This window comes from Podarcis vaucheri, assembly GCF_965113315.1.
Source record: "Podarcis vaucheri genome assembly, chromosome: 8".
Lineage (NCBI taxonomy): Eukaryota > Metazoa > Chordata > Lepidosauria > Squamata > Lacertidae > Podarcis > Podarcis vaucheri.
In genome coordinates, this window is record NC_138766.1 from 20,773,757 (window position 1) to 20,790,479 (window position 16,723).

The 16,723-nt window shown below is 41.1% G+C and overlaps 1 long non-coding RNA gene across 1 annotated transcript; it reads left to right on the top strand.

Moving 5' to 3' along the window:
* The first annotated feature begins 695 nt into the window (after nt 1–695).
* Nucleotides 696–6,081, top strand: LOC309538939. Its single transcript, XR_014222528.1, has 4 exons — nt 696–765; nt 3,054–3,208; nt 4,392–4,436; nt 5,313–6,081. It is a non-coding gene; the product is annotated as an uncharacterized lncRNA (long non-coding RNA).
* The last annotated feature ends 10,642 nt before the right edge of the window (nt 6,082–16,723 follow it).

The following is a 16,723-nucleotide window of genomic DNA, read 5'->3' on the forward strand; positions in this document are numbered from 1 at the left end:
CAACACGTTGGTGGTCCTGTGGAAAATATACTGGTGGCCGAAATCTTTGTAAAATTAGACACTGTCTAATTTTTATTAAGTTTTACTATTTTACATTTTAGAATATTCATTTAAACAACCTTAAAATATCAATGACTTCCCTTCTTGTCCTTCCATGGTTCATTTTGCATATCATAAATCCTTGAATATTTTATATAAACTAAACCATTCAGTATTCCATTTTTACATCCATCATAACTTATTTACACTGTTGGATTTATCTTAATGCTGCCAATGTTTTCAAATGCACACAATTTTCTCCCATATATTCATTATACATTTTCCAATCTTCTTTAAACGTATACATAAATAACCTTTTTTGACACCTGGGAATTTCAGTCTGAATTATCTCCAACAAAAAGGACTCTGTGGAGAGTTCAATTAAAATGTTGACATGCACTAACAATTTAGCATCAATACAAACAGCAGGTGAAACAAAAACTTCCACAGGATCAACTGGTCGTTTTAAAAGAGGAATTGGGATTCCAGGTATACAGAACTCTCCTTCAGGCTCTGGATATGAGGGAGATTTTTAAAATGAACTTACTGGACTGTAGGGCTGTGCATTAGAGAGGTTTATTGGCTGCTGTAGTTGGTTGGCATGGAGATGCCCTCACAACACAAACATGACATTATGATGTCACAAACAGGATGAGCTCCAAGCTTTTGCAACGTGAGAGAGCTAACATTATGACCGAGCCCTATGAAAATGGATTTTCATAGCAGGTGATGATAAATAGTTTTATAGCGGCTTGGAAACTTTATGCTTTCTGAATGCCTTGTTAACCAAAGAGTTAGCCATATGTGTGTTTGTTTGGGCTGATTCACAATATTGCTTTCTGTGACATGTTGCTTGTTCCTAATGAAAGTATTGTTTGACTGTGGATTTTGATATTTGTCCAACGGACTCATTTGACTTCATCTTCCTTTTGCTGGGAGCTATGTTTTAGATTTAGATTCATCATAGTGCAACTCACCCACTTTTGTACTGTGATGGCGGCTTCGTATTACAGGGCCATTTTATACCGTCTGTATTCCCTGCCGCCGCCAGAAAATAGTAATTTGAAATGTGACCGTTTGGGTATTTTTCACCCTCTTTGTGGCAATGTTGTTTTGACATGAGGAGAAAGTCACATGAATGGGTTTAATTTATTTTAACCTTATCTTACCATAAAAAGCCCTAAAACTTAAAACTTATTTGTACATAACTCCTTATAGCATTTCTACTAAAGCCAAATAGTTTCATTCCAACATTTTTTCTAACACTCATTAATTTTACAATATTTCTCTAAATGAATTTTTAAACTTTCTTCCAATCTTCATCCACCGTCTCTTCTTCCTGGTCTCGGGTTCTGTTAGTCCTTTCTATCCATTCCATTTAGTCCATCAACCTGGACATCTTCTATCCGAGGCTTTTAACTCTTTTCTCCATGTCCCTTCTGCAGATCTTCTTCATATTTATACCTGCACTTTACTTTGTCTTCTGCTGATCTTGTTTTTAGTTTCCTTCCTTTATCGCTGAGGAGTAGATCTCGGGGAGACTCCAACCTAACAATGTCTTTATCCCTTCTCGACAGGTCAGCCCATTCTCCATAGTCAGCACTAAAATCCAAAAGGTATTTCAAGGCATGTTTCAAAGTCCCTCCAAAGTTAAAGCCCCCCCACAACTCCAGACTCCCCCTGGCGCAAAACCAGATCCCAGAAGCCAGAACAGCCCTGCATAGGGGGATCTATCCAATTTCCCATCTCCAATCCAAACGAGACTCCATCTCTCCAAATCTGACTTTCTCCAGGTTCGGTCATCAAAAACAACAGCTTATGTTCTTGCAAAGCCGTGGTTCTCTCCACTTGTGTTACTTGAGGTTCAACAGCAACCTCCTCCTTTGTCTTCTGCACAACTTCCCCTGTCAAAGCAGATTCCTGGGTCGGTTCCTGAGTGGTTTCTATATAGGTATTCACTGTTTGCCCAAAGTTATTAACTGCAACAGTCATCAAATCCATCTTCTCATGTAGCTGTTCCAGTAAAGCACTTGTCTTGCAAAAAGCAATCACTAAGGCTTCTTCTGGGCACATTCTTGTTCAAGGTCAATGTCTGGTTCTCACAATCTTTAATCTCTACAGCTGGAGAATTCCCCAGATCGACTCCAACAACAGTTTCAAAAGCTCCCTCTAGAGGAAACAATTTCTATTTGTATCCGTCCTTTTAAAAGCAGATCCAGCAACAAAATTACTTTCATTTTTCAAATATTTTGTTCCTTTTAAATGCAAAAGGAAACATTGGAATCAACATGTTTCTCTTTTTTAACTATCTGTCAACAAACGTTTTATTCACAGTCAGTGAACTTTCCTGAAACGTCTGTCTTCCTAGCAACCCGTTCCCAGGTTCAAGGCGGTGGAAATTTATCTTTCTTTACTCTCTCTCCTGCAGGCTTGAACAATCTAAGATTTCCCCCCTCTTCTCCTGCTTCCAAGGGGGGTTTAGTAGTTTTAGCCGATGGAGATTTAGTCCTTTACAAAAGACTTTCCAGACTTTAGCTTGCAATGTCTTTGCTTCAATCTATTTACAAAAGCGGAAGGCAGACTTCCTGTTTAGAACCTTCCCGCTTCGGTGCCAAATTAAGATATTTCATAGTCCAATTTTCCGTTCTACTCACGGGTAGTTGTTTAAAGTCCAATTGTCCACAGGAAAAAGTCAGCGCTCTCCGGCAACAGCAATGAGGCTTCACTCCGTGAAAAGAGCAGTCAATTCAAAGCACTGCACCACTCACCCCACGTTGCTCCGGATCCCTGAAACCGGGTTTCCCCATGAGTAGGGGAGGCACAAAAGGTGCCTGCCGAATCCCACGTTCACAGGCTTCTCCCGCCTGTGGTTTTTGATGGGTCTCTGCCTTGCCGTGGCGGTCCAGACCCTAATTTCCACGAAGCGGATTCCTCCCGATCAGAGGAAATCCGCCATTGCCGGAGGCACTAACCCAGAAGTCCCCTGAGTTACCGACATTTACTGGTCCCTGCAGTTGGCATGGAGGCAGTAGCCTAGGTTGAAAGCAAACATGGCATTCTGATGTCATCCATGATGTCACAAACAAGATAAGCTCAAATGGTCCAAAAGTGAGGAACAGTTAACAGTCAGACAGAGTCTGAACAAAGTCAGGATGGATCTTCATAACTGGTGAGTATAAATAGGTTTATTTTGGAGCTGTTTCAGCATTATCAAAGGTAAAAGATTTGCAGATTGAGTTGTTAAGTCCTAATCTGCCAACATTCAGGATGGTTTCTAACACCTTGCCCAAGGACTTAACATAAAGAATAAGAGGACAGGAAGAACATACAGTGGTACCTCAGGTTACATACGCTTCAGGTTACAGACTCCGCTAACCCAGAAATAGTACTTCAGGTTAAGAATTTTGCTTCAGGATGAGAACAGAAAGTGTGCTCCGGCGGCGCAGTGGCAGCAGGAGGCCCCATTAGCTAAGGTGGTGCATCAGGTTAAGAACAGTTTCAGGTTAAGTACGGACCTCCGGAACAAATTAAGTACTTAACCTGAGGTACCACTGTACGTTTAAAGAAGAGTGGAAAATGTTTATTGAATGTATGAGGAGAGATTGTGTACACTTGAGAATGTTGGCAGAATTAAGATAAATTCAACAGTGTAAAAAAGTTTTGATGGATGTAACAATGGAATAGTGAATGGTTTAGTGTTTATGTAAAATATGCAGAAATTTATGTTATGCAAAATGAATCATGGAAAGAGAAGAAGGGAAGTCATTGAGATTTCCTGTATATTTTAGAAGATATATTCTAATTACAAATAACATTTTTTCTTCTGAAGAAAAAACAACACCCAACTCAAAATGTTGTTGTATAAGAAAGCCAGCAGAGGGATTACGAGTCAGTTAGCAGCTATCCTCAAGCTTAGCTAGGGTTGCCATATTTCAGAAAGTAAAATTCCTGACAACACAAAAGCTCTTTTTAGGAAGACCCCAAAATTGTTGAACTTCTTTTTAGGAAACCACAAAACTAGTGATTTTAAGCTTTTTGAGCTGTTTCCACTGCTATTTCCATCTTGTAGCCATAAAAAATTCCCTGACACCATTTTTTACACCCGAAAACCAGGACCTGTCAGCAGTGCTTTTTTCTGGGGGTACCCCTAAACATTTTGTGAATCTGTTTGGCCTCATTGAGGGGCAGTATGAGTAGGAAAATGAGAGCACCCCTAAACATTATTTTTTATTTTTATTTTTGAAATTAAGCACTGCTTGTCAGGAATTTTCTTGATATATGGCAAGCCTAAGCTTAGCTACCAAGAACAGCAAACAAGTTGAGGATCCTGGTCTTGAATTTTCTCTTTCTAGCAGTGCAGTGGAATTCACCTGACTGTCTGTCAACAAGACTCTCAGGTAGGATTTAGTGGACATCCTATGTTTGCAAAAATCTATATGTAATGAGGAAGAGAATGGCTGTATCCTGTAGCATAGTGGAAAAAAGTTTATCTTGGATTGCAGAAGGTCCCAGGTTCTTTTCTCTCTTTTTTGGAAAATAATTTTATTTGGTTTTACAAACGCAGAGTTAGAACAACGCCAAAAAATACCCATATTTACAGATCCCTCTGAATGTCTACACCCCCTCCCATCACCTACATGAGTCTTATTGTCAATGTTTTCGACGGCATATTTTTTTCCCCTTCATATTCCTTAATTCCTAGGAATGTTGAGTTGTGTTGTAGAGAGGTATCCTGTAATGACTGCTAAGAAGGAATAATAATGATAATAAAATAATAATGATGATAATAATAATAATAATAATAATAATAATAATAATAATAATAATAATTTATTTATACCCCACCCATCTGGTTGGGTTTCCCCAGCCACTCTTGTCAGCTTCCAACAGAATATATATATATATATATAGAGAGAGAGAGAGAACATTAAACATGGCTGCCTTCAGATATCCTCTAAAAGTCAGATGACTAGAGCATGCACTACTCTGGCGAGACAGTCCACGGGCAGTTAGGGTCTCACCCGGTGTACCAGATGGAGCTGGTAGACAGCTGCCCTGGACACAGAATTGACCTGACCTTCATGAACAACTATGAGTCCAAAATGACTCCCAGGCTGCGCACCTGGTCCTTCAGGGACACAGTTACCCCATTCAGGACCAAGGAGTCCTCCACACCAGCCTGCCCCCAAGTACTTTTGTCTTGTCAGGATTCAGCCTCCATCTGTTAGCCGCCATTCATCCTCTAACTCTCACCACTTATGATTTTCTTTCAGTGGATAGTACTTCAAATAATAAGAAGTGAAGCAATTGGCAGAACATTCCTCTTCATGCCTGGAGGTTCTCAGGATGTTAATGCTTCAATTTCCCTTTGATTTATCAGGGTCTTTTGAGCCACCTCTCCCCCCACAATATTTATTGCATGTTTCATTGTGTACCTCAGTGCTTATTATTTCCAGCTAAATTCAGTAAAATACCTTTATTATAGCCAATGAATTTTCACAGCACAGTATGTGAGCTTTTGAGTTCCCACAGACCTCTTTCTCTAGCTGGATGGTTTTCCTGCTGTGTCACACTGTTTTCCATTTTCACTTATATAATGTGTGAATAAACGCTTCCAAGTGAAGTGAAATTCAAACCAGACTTTCTTTTTTAAAAAGTCCCTATACATTTCCTTCCATGAAGTTGTAAGCATCCTCTTTGGAGAATTACAATCTGTCATGCAACCCAATGGGTCATGTCTACTCATAATTAAGATCCATTGAGTTCAATGGAATTTATTCCCATCTCAGGAAACATTGTATAGGCTTGTAACTGTAATCATAATTTAATTATTCTTTCACAGCTTTATTTTTTATCAAAATGCATAGGGTGGCAATTGGCCAAGTCACACTCAGACTGAACATAACTTAGTCCAGGGTAGGGATATGATAAAAAGGATTATAAGAAAGAGGGAGCAGGCTTATCTACACAGAATTTACTTCAGTTGAGAATCATGGATATTGATTGTGTGAACATAGTCTGTAACATTGTGCCAACACAGAGGTTAACATAATAATATGCTATATTTACAAAAGCAATGTATGCAAGTTAATACATTAGCAGGATTTTTTAAAAAAACCTCTTGTAATGTTATATATAATGTGTAAACTTGGAGGTAATTAGAGATAAAGATTTTATTGGCATGCATAAATGAAGATAATACAAAGGAACCAGGGAAGGGAGGGGAGGGAAGTCGGGGGATTTAAGTAATCCCAGAATGTGGATTTAAAATCAATTGTTTATATAGTCGTTTTAAATGTTTTAGTTTATGGGGTTTTTTTTTCCTTTAATGCAACGATTTTGTTTTTCTTTTGTGAAAATTAATACAAAGATTATATAATAATATGATAAATAATATGGGAAATGACCTGTGAAAATCAGAATAAATCATTGGCCTTTGGTTCTGGGCTCATATTCCAGCTTACATTAACTAGCATAAGGAAAGCTATTAGTTTTCAGCCATAATTAATCACCAGCTTTTCTAATTCTGATTTTCATGTTAAAACAGACAACTTTATGGGATAGGATTCCTGCCCTCAAACACACACAGTTTGTACTATTATCAACCTTTTTAAAAACATATTTTATGGTGTCATTGTTTCCCTGGCTGCTACTTGTTCCTGAATCAGTCAAACTGATGATATCCCCAAATCAGAGACTGTGCAGTGAACAGAGCAATGTGTTAATACTACATTTGATATGCTGATGCCACCAAGCATTTAAGGTGATGTGGAACAATCTAGCCAAACATATTTTGCCATATCAGAGATGAAGAACCTCCAACCTGGGGTTGGATCTGGTCCTCAGAAGGTTCCCATCTGGCCTCCACGACCTCTTCTTCTCTCCACGACTTTTCTCCCCACTTCCTTCCTAGCCAGCATAGAAGAGCAGCAGTGTGTGTGTGTGTGAGAGAGAGAGAGAGGGGGGGGAATGATGCTGCCAACTGGATCTGCCCACTACTGGGATTTCCCTGAAGGAACATAGTCCTTGGCAAGGGAATAATTTTCAACTCAAGGCTAGGTGATGTCATCCCTCAGAGCAATGAGAACTGTAAATGAGGACAAACAGAAGCAACCTAAATGGAAAAGCAAAAGCTTTTCAGATAAAGTGCTAGAAAATTTCTAGAAAGGGGCGGCATTTTTCAGCACTGACCAACATTTCTATGAACAATGTGAGGAACTTTAACTGGGTTCTAAGAGCAATCTAACTCACATAGTTATGAAGTTTTACGGATATTGTGGATAATATAAATAATCGATTTCAACAAGATGTTCTGTTTAGCTGCCAAGCCAATGCAGGATGCTACTTGGAAAACACAAAGGTTTTGAAGCTGAAATGTAACTGAAAAGTTTCAAATTCTCGGGCTCAGTTCATAACTTAATTGAAAATGGACTAGATGTAATGTCAAAACTATGTTGCCCGGACTCCCCTTATTTTCTACTTGTAAAGCCGTTTGATCAGGAGAAAAGGAAATGTTGTGATTATGCTTTGATTTAAATTAAAATCATGCTAAAAGCCATGCCATTATTCCATCAACATTGCTAATTTCATCTCCATCCATTTATTTCATGGACAGTTAATATCTGCTTTTGAAAGAAATGACATTGGGGCATTTCTTTAATGATACTGTCTCACTTGTATCCCATCCCTAAGAAACAGGCACTTGAGACAAGGGGAGTAATAATGTCCATTACATGGTATTTAAAATCTCACAGGGGGTCTTGTAGATACCCTAGGACAATTCCGATTTGAGAGCTGATAATTTAGGCAGACTTCAGCACTGAGACTCACTGATCTTTACTAACATTTACTCTAATATTAAAAGAATGTGTGTGGGCATTTTCACATTGGAATAACAGCAAATAGACCTGCCCACTCAAGAGGAAAGAAAGCTCAATTATGGAACATGGGGGGAAAAAACTTCAAGTGGGAGAGGAAGAGAAGAGAAGTGAAGTATCAGCCTCTAGCTCAGTGTGGGAAAACTTTATCAGCTCAAGGGACATGTACCTTCCACGGCAACCTTTCAAGGGCCACATGGCACTGGTGCGTAGGGCCGAAACAAACATGGGTAGACTTTCGCTTTGGAACAGTAAAAACCAGACTTCTACATGCAGTCATGGTCCTGTCCCTCATCCTGTCAGTTTGCATTTCTTAATGCAGAAAGTATTGATCTGATGTGTAGAGATCTTTCCTTTTCTGATGAATTCAAGAGGGTTCTGGAAGCTTCTCTGTATGGAAGAAACTTCATGACTGTTTGGGTTATACCTTTTGGAAGCTGAGTACAGCTGGTTTGAACTGATTCTCTTATCTCTTCCCATATATATATAGGCCAGAAGGAGGATAGTCTCTTTCTATCTCTCTTCCTTCTGGTGTGGTGTTCTGTACATAGTATGATTCGTGTTAAGGTTTAGTCTCGTTATAAGTTTATAAGTTTTTGAAGGGGCTGCAACTGTTTTTATGGACTGTGCCAATCCTGAATGTACTGGATTTGTGACCATTGTGCTCATTTGCCTTCAGTAGCAAGTAAAGCTCTGCTGGATGAAATACAATTGCCTTTGGTCTATTTTTGGGAACTCTGCTGTATCACGTTTAAGTTTTTTTTTCTTCCTCCAGCGCTAATGCAACATATCCAAGCCAGCAAGGGGTGAAGGGCAGGCAGACATTCCCAGGTTCAATCCCTGCCATCTCCAGGTAGGACTGAGAAAAACTCCTTGCTTCAATAACTTTATATTTCTTTCTTTTACTGTCCAGCCTCCTGTGGCATTTGCCTCCTAGGTGCATCATAAGGAAAGGGTTAAATGAGTGTGAAGTGATTGGCCAGTGGGAACCCAAGGGGAAGAGTTAGAGTTAGGGTTGGAGTTGTGTGGAAGTCAGTTGAGAGTTGGGAGTTGGAGAAGGAAGAGGGAGGATAAGTCTGTGGGTTGGTCGAGTTGTGTTGTGAGAGAGTGAGAGGAACTGTTAGGTGTAGTCAGATAGATAGTTGGGATAATCAGTTTGAAGTTGTTAGGAACGTATAGGTCAGCATAGAAACTAAGATTAAGGAACTGACAAGAAAAATTAACTGAAACCTTAAACTTATTCATGCTTATAAAAATAAACTTGATTATTTGTTAATGTTAACAACTGTCTAGACTCCGTGTGTACCTGAGGGAAACGGGTTGGTGGCAGCGGGGAAGTGATCATAGTGGTGGCACAGGGATCAATAGACCGTCAAACGTCCAGGGACCCTGTGTGATCGCCACACCTCCCTTTTCCCACTCTGAGCTGTTCCCCAGTCAGCTGAGCAACACAGGAAAGACGGGAGACTCCCCACAGTATGCTCAGGCTGTATATAAGGGTAAATAAAAGAAATACCATAAAGACACCACCTGCACATAATTGTCCAAAAGAAAACACAAACGCTGGGTAAGCAAGCCTGGTGCCCCGGAACCCCTGGGAGATTGGGTTGGTGGATTACAATATAAAGCAGTTTAATTCACATGGCAAACTTAAACGCAGCACCAAAATAGGCTTTCATTTACAGGCACTTTTATATGCAATACAAAACAAATCTCCAAAATATACAGCACCCATGAGCAAATGTAATTTAATCTGGGGCACAAATGCAATGAATGTCACCCATTTGGTTTTCTGAATGTGTTGTTACACTGAGCTGCCCTCTACAGTGGTACCTCAGGTTAAGTATTGAATTTGTTCCAGAGGTCTGTTCTTAACCTGAAACTGTTCTTAACCTGAAGCACCACTTTAGCTAATGGGGCCTCCTGCTGCTGCCGTGCTGCCGGAGCATGATTTCTGTTCTCATCCTGAAGCAAAGTTCTTAACCCGAGGTACTATTTCTGGGTTAGCAGAGTCTGTAACCTGAAGCGTATGTAACCTGAAGCGTATGTAACCCGAGGGAGCACTGTATGATGTTTTGGAAGCTGCACTTGGTGCAGATTTATGCTGGTCATCTCCCAGCTAGAGCAGACCAGAAGGAGCATAACATACCTGCCTCATTTATCCGAAATAGCTTTCATTGGGCTCATTTCAAGGTGCTGCCTATAGCATCTAAATCCCTAAATGACATCGCCTCATATGCCTGAAGGTGTGCTTTTTCCTATGTATTTTGTTATGCCCTCACTGGAGGAATCCTCTTCAAAGGAGGAACTGGAGTTCCCCAAGGCAAACATCACAGAGAAATATTCCATGGCAGCAGACTGAGAGGCAGAGCAAGGTGATTTAGGGCCTTCCATGGTTATGGCAACTCAACTTTTGCCTCAGGACACAGGAATCAGAGGTGGAGGTCGAGCGACCATTGAGTCCTAGGGAATGCAAGTGGAGCGAGATCTCAGTAGTAAAGGGATACTCAGGAACAAGCTACTCCTCTGAGTACAGTGGTGCCCCGCAAGACGAATGCCTCGCAAGACGGAAAACCCGCTAGACAAAAGGGTTTTCCGTTTTGGAGGTGCTTCGCAAGACGATTTTCCCTATGGGCTTGCTTTGCAAGACGAAAACGTCTTGCGAGTGTTCCGATTTTTTTTCGCTCCCCCCCTTTTTCTAAGCCGCTAAGCCGCTAATAGCCTTTTAGCCGCTAATCCGCTAATCCTTTAATGGCCGCTAAGCCTTTAATAGCCGCTAAGCCGCTAATAGCACTAAGCTGCTAAGCCGCTAATAGGGTTGCTTCGCAAGACGAAAAAACCGCTAGACGAAGAGACTCGCGGAACGGATTAATTTCGTCTTGCGAGGCACCACTGTACACCAAATCCCTCAGGCAACCTGAATGAGATGGAGCTGTGCTTTGGGTGGGGCTCCAAAGACTCAGGTTTAGAAGCCATCGGTTCCAAGCCTAGAACCTAGATTGGTGTTGCCAGCATGTTTCATCAGTGTTGAATCCTGGTTATTGAAGTAAAGGGGAGGTTTATCACATTGTTCCATGGAAATAGTATTCTGTGGACTGTCTGGACCATGGAGTTGGTCAACATCTGGCTGGTGAGCCTAAATTAGTTCTACATGGGTTCTAGTTTTGTCTATGAGGCATTTCCCCTCGAAACCATGCTCACCTGTGTCACATCTGATGTCACATCTGGTATCAGGTGAGGGGCAGGTGGAGATGCAATTGCCAATGGGCAATTGGGAGCCTTAACATGTAGTCCTGATTTTGTGCATTGGCAAGGGAGGCTTGGTGTCAATCAGGTGACTGGCAATGAGGGCAAGCCAGTTGGGATCGTCCTTGCTGCTGAAAGCTCCATAGCACAGCTGATCGTAGCAAAAAGTGGGACTTGAAGGCAGTGCTTAGCAGATCTGTGGAATTGGCTGCCCTACAAAGGGGCTTGCAAAGAGTCTTGTTCCATGGTTTGAAGTTCTGACAACAAGCCAATCAGCATCACTCCAAAGCACCATGTCAGGTTCTTTGCAAGCCCTGTATGATGCTTTGAATTCCCCATGACGGTGGATATTTTGAAGTGCCACCTCACCTGACATTGTGATGATAGGTGATTGACAGATGAGCAGGGCTACCCAGAAGGCAAAGGGGTGATAAATGTCTGTTCCACTGATGTGATTCTTTTCCCCACTGGTGCCACAGAGTAAAAGAAATTTCGTCTACCCAGTTTTTAACAGACCTACTTGGGAGTGAGACTCATTATACACAGTGCCTAAGGCTGAATTTTCAGTTTGCATAAATGAGATTGCACTGTAATTCATTAAAGCAGTAATAATAATAATAATAATAATAATAATAATAATAATAATAATAAATAAATAAATAATTTATACCCCACACATCTGTTTGGGTTTCCCCAGCCATTCTGGGTGGCTTACAGCACATATAAAAAAATTGTAAAACACCAGGCATTAAAATTTTCCCTATATAGGGCTGCTTTTCAAGTGTGCTTAGATACATTTTAAATAGGATGTAAAAGCTGATTTGTGGAAGGTTCAGTGACCAATATTTTACTTTTGTCTTCAGCAGAAAATTTGAACTCTTGAGATATTGTTCGCATATCTACTTCTCAAAACAGTTTCGGACATTCAGCCTTCAAGAAGGGAGGAGGGTAGGATTCTGCAGGGCTGCAAAGTATTTTTATATGTCGCAGGAATAAAACACAACATTCTAACAACATTAATCAAAGATCTTTATCTTTCTAAAAGGCCTCTCTCATAATAAAAACTCAAGGAGAATAGACCTTGCCTCCAAAATGCATTTGGTCTTGATAGAATGATTGTCTTGCAATCCATAGGCTTCAAAACTATAAAAAGTAGTAAGAGATGAAAGATTGTGCAAAGGATTGTGTTTACTTTACATTATAGGTTTCCCTTTCAGCCATGGGGCTGAAAACTGAAACTGAAGTAGACAGATTCATGCATTGCCATGCCAGCTCTCTCTGCTAGATTTAGGCATATAATATATAACAATGATTACATACTACAGGGGTGGTCCACATGATACCCCCAGCAATGTTTTGGACTGCAGTTCCCATCAGTCCCATCCAACATTGCCAATTGTCAGGAGCGATGGAAGTTTCAGTTCACAACATTTGGAAAGCAACATGTTGGCTACCCTGGAGCTACTGTATGATGCCAGAGACAAATCCAGCTCCCTGAGTAGTACCCCCCAGTTGCCAATCCAGGAGAAAAGAGAGCTTTTGAATGAATTGGATTGGGACTTAATCACAGCCCATTTTGGAAATCACTGCTGGCCCTCTGCATTTCATCCCCCCCACCCCATTAAAGCAGACCTTCAACATCGTAATAGTGTTAAAGTGATCGAGTCTGGTATGTTATTTAAGAGAACCCTTCACAAGGTCTCTGGATAAGCTGGGCAGCAGCACAACCCATTCTGACAACTTGGTCATTTTATCTGAGAAAGGATCATGTGTGAGTTGTCTTACCTTTTCGTAGCCAGTAACGGCTTATTGTGTAGTCTGAATAATGACACAAATTGGGGCGATTTAAGGGTCTCTACAAACCCTCCAAAGTTGGATGTCAGTAACGCTCTGAGGTGGACTGGGGCTCCCACAAAGCCTTGCGTTATTCTGCTTCTGAAATTTCTGTGCTTTTTTACCTAGATAATTTATATTTTTCTTTGGGTAAATGAGCTTTTCAAGAAGTGAGGGTGTTCAAAATGTTGCCTGAGGAGCATTGAAGAGCTCTGGTTTGTTTGTTTTTAAAGCAAAGCAACAGAAAATTTTATTTTTAGTCTAAAATACCATGTAAGGGGTTTTTTAAATAAAATTAAAAAAACCAAACCTGTGTTGTTCTGCATTAACAAAAACAAAACAAACCCCCAGTGCTCTTCAAAACTCTGCAGGCAGTGTTCTAGACAGCCTCATGTTGTATGGCCTCGTGAACTCATAAAGGTATTTCGGAAGGCTTGTGAAGCCTATCAGAGGACTCACATAACCACCAGAAGGAAAGGCCACTGTGAAGCTGCAAAGTTTTTTAAAATAAAAAAGGCAGAATAAGAACCACCCAGCCATCTGTTAGTTATTTTAAGGGAGAAAGACACAAACCCCTGCTCTTCCCCACTCACAAGGGATAAAAGAGAAATGTGAATCTTTTATTTCCACCACAAAAAGCTTCTGGAGACCTATTTGACTGCAATTTGGTAGACTTTAAACACTCTTTGAAGGGTTTATGTGCCTGTAAATTTCATCCACTTTGGCCAAAAGGGGAAAAGTTAAAGCAATTTTACATTCCATTATGGCAAGTGGTGAACACAGAGCTTCATTTTATAGTGTTACTCAGAACCTGAAACACAGATTAAAGTGGTGAGAGCACAGAGGAACTTGGAAAACGACTGGAATTTTAAACCAGGCAGAGAAATAGATACAAGGCAAATCTTGGGGCTCACACCCACTCAGCACTGTGACAGCAGGACAAGGAGGTGCTTGCTCCATACTAAAGCTGGCTGTCACACATTCTTGTTCTCAGTTATAGTAGCTTTGTATAAGTGCCAAGATTGCCACTGAAGGAGATGAGGAGAAGCTCCTAAAGAGGCCTGGATCACTTGTGCTCTGTCGCCTCTACAACAAGGGCAGTTCTGCCTGTTGATGCCACCATTACTCGGGGATGGAGGAGCTAGTTTGCACTGTGTGATTTACCACTCTCGAATCAGCATGAGGAACACAATGTGAAAAGTGTAACTGCTAATGTGGGAATGGGGAACCTGTTGCCCTTTAGATTTGGTAGACTAAGCTTCCATTAGCCCCTGACAATTGACCATGCTGACTAGGGCTGTTTGGAGTTGGAGGCAAAGAACATCCAAACCACCACAGGTTCCCTATTCCTGTGCTATGGAAGGGGTCTTGAGTGCCATCCAAAGCCACTCCATATTTAGTGCAACAGAGGCAGTGCCATATAGAGAGCAAAGGGGCAAATGCCATCCCCCCCCAGTTTTGATGGCAGCCAACTGACAACCCTGGTCGGGAGAGGGACATCAGGCCTAGTGTCAGTGGTCAGCCAGGTTGGACACTGGCCAAGGATCCCAGGTGACCAGCAACCCAACCTGGCTTTGCCACAATTCCCTGCTCTCCCTGCTGGGCCACAGGAGCATTGGATTTGTGGGAAATTAAGATGGTGGGCGGTTCTGTGAATGGCGACTGAACATAGCTCCCATTCAAAAGTAGGACCACCACTCACCCACCACTAACATGCTGTTCTGGGATTTCACTCGTGTGTGTGCACTGGGAAAGCTATCAGTGGTGCTATGCTGTGAGCCTCCTGAAATCTGGTGCTGGCCCTTCTGTGGCAGGGTGTCCATCAATGTCCAATGAATATATGAGCAGAGAGTCCTATCTCTGTGAAACTTCTAAAGGTTCTTCATAATGTAACCTGAAGGATTAATTATTTGGGGTGGGAACTTCTCCATAAAGTTAGCAATTATGCCAAACCAAAAAGTCTCAAGGGAAACAAAATGTGGCAATAAATCTTTTCCATTTCTATAATTAAGTGTCACAATTCTTCTTGGAATCCATTTCTAGCAAATGGGTGCAGAAAAAAAATGTAATGTGGATGTTGATCTCATCGGGGCAAATATGATTGAAATTCATGACCATTTTCTGGTTGGATGTGCAGAACGGAGAACAATTACCTGTATTAAAAGGCATTTTTAAAAGGTTCACTAAGGGACAGCACTTAAAATAATGAGCAAGTAAAGAAGCATCGGATTGATGCTACACTTCATATCATAGCACAAAAGTGACCATGGGGAAGAAATATGGAAATAAGGCCCAGTTCACCCAGTCTTTGTGTCTTGTCTCTCTTTAGTTCCATGCATGATCTCAAAACCATCTTTTAAAATTAAATCAGAAAATACTGAAGTTTTAACAAAACATATAGTGTTTTGAAGCCAACCAAATCCTCCCTAGAAATACTGTAGGAACTGGAACTGAAAAATAACTTCCCCATCTATGGTTTCCATAACCCCCAGTTGGCAGCTGTAGCACTGAAAGAACTGAGATGACATTTGCTGCTCCTATCACATTTTGCAGCACCCCTTACCTGAAGGATGGATTTTGGCCTCTGCTCTAAATTGTTTAGAAATTATTGACTTAACATTCACCTTAAACTGCAGTTCATTTACACTGGAGTTAATAGTTGGCTCCTATGGTGTCAGTGCCTTTAAATAAAAAACCTGGGTTTGTGTGTGCTGTGAATTGGGCTGTAAATGATCTCAAATGAGATGAAGTCAAGACATAATACAGTACATTGGCACACCTTTGAATGATCCACAGTCACAGACATTAATCAAAATGTGTGTAGACAGTTCAGTCTTCCTGAAGTCACTGTAAAATAGATAAAATCAGCACAATTCAGCTGGAGACTATACATGGGTGGGAGCAGGCTTCCATGAATAGATCCCTATGTATCAATGTGCAACACATGTGGTTCCCCAACTTGATCCAATGAGTAGGGCTGGATGTGCATTGCCCAGTAAAAGAAGCTGGAATCTCACCAATCAGCTGTTGATGGGAGCAGCCTAGTGCCTTTCAGATGTTTTTTTGAATACAACATCCATCCTCCCAACACTGTTTAGTTTGGTGGGCATCCTGGAAAGGCTGCAAAGTTGGAAGCTGACATGAAAGCTTCGTACGACCAAGCATTGCAATTTTAGTTGCACAATGCTAAAGAAAAATAAAGACCCTATCATCAAATCAAATACCTTTATTGGCATCACAATATAAAACATTTAAAATCTCTGGGATAATTTAAAGGACAAGGGTGAAGTTGTCAAGGGTTAGAGGGTCACACTGTGGTTGTGTGCAGTTAGATATTCTGCTATGCCCAGTCTATTTCCCGAAGGGGTGGTTCGTTGGGAACCCTTTTGGGTAAAATTGTGGCTAAAAAGGAAGCTACTAGAGCAGTGGTATCTTTGCCCTGATCTGCCAGGAGAAATAAAGACCCTATCTTGGCTATCTCATGGGTTGGCATAGACACCTTCCCCTCAAAAAGTATATGACAAATGTGTACTGCATATATGAAACATGCCATAAACAGCACCTCAATTCACAAAAGGGTGAATAGCTCTGAACGAGCAGTTTGAGCCTAGTGCTAGTATAAACTTGTCACTCTTCAGACATCCAAACTCAATATGCAAACACTGAGGCTATGGCCAACTGGCGTGTGTGTGGTCACAAGTGAGGCTGGTGACACTGCCTACTCTCTC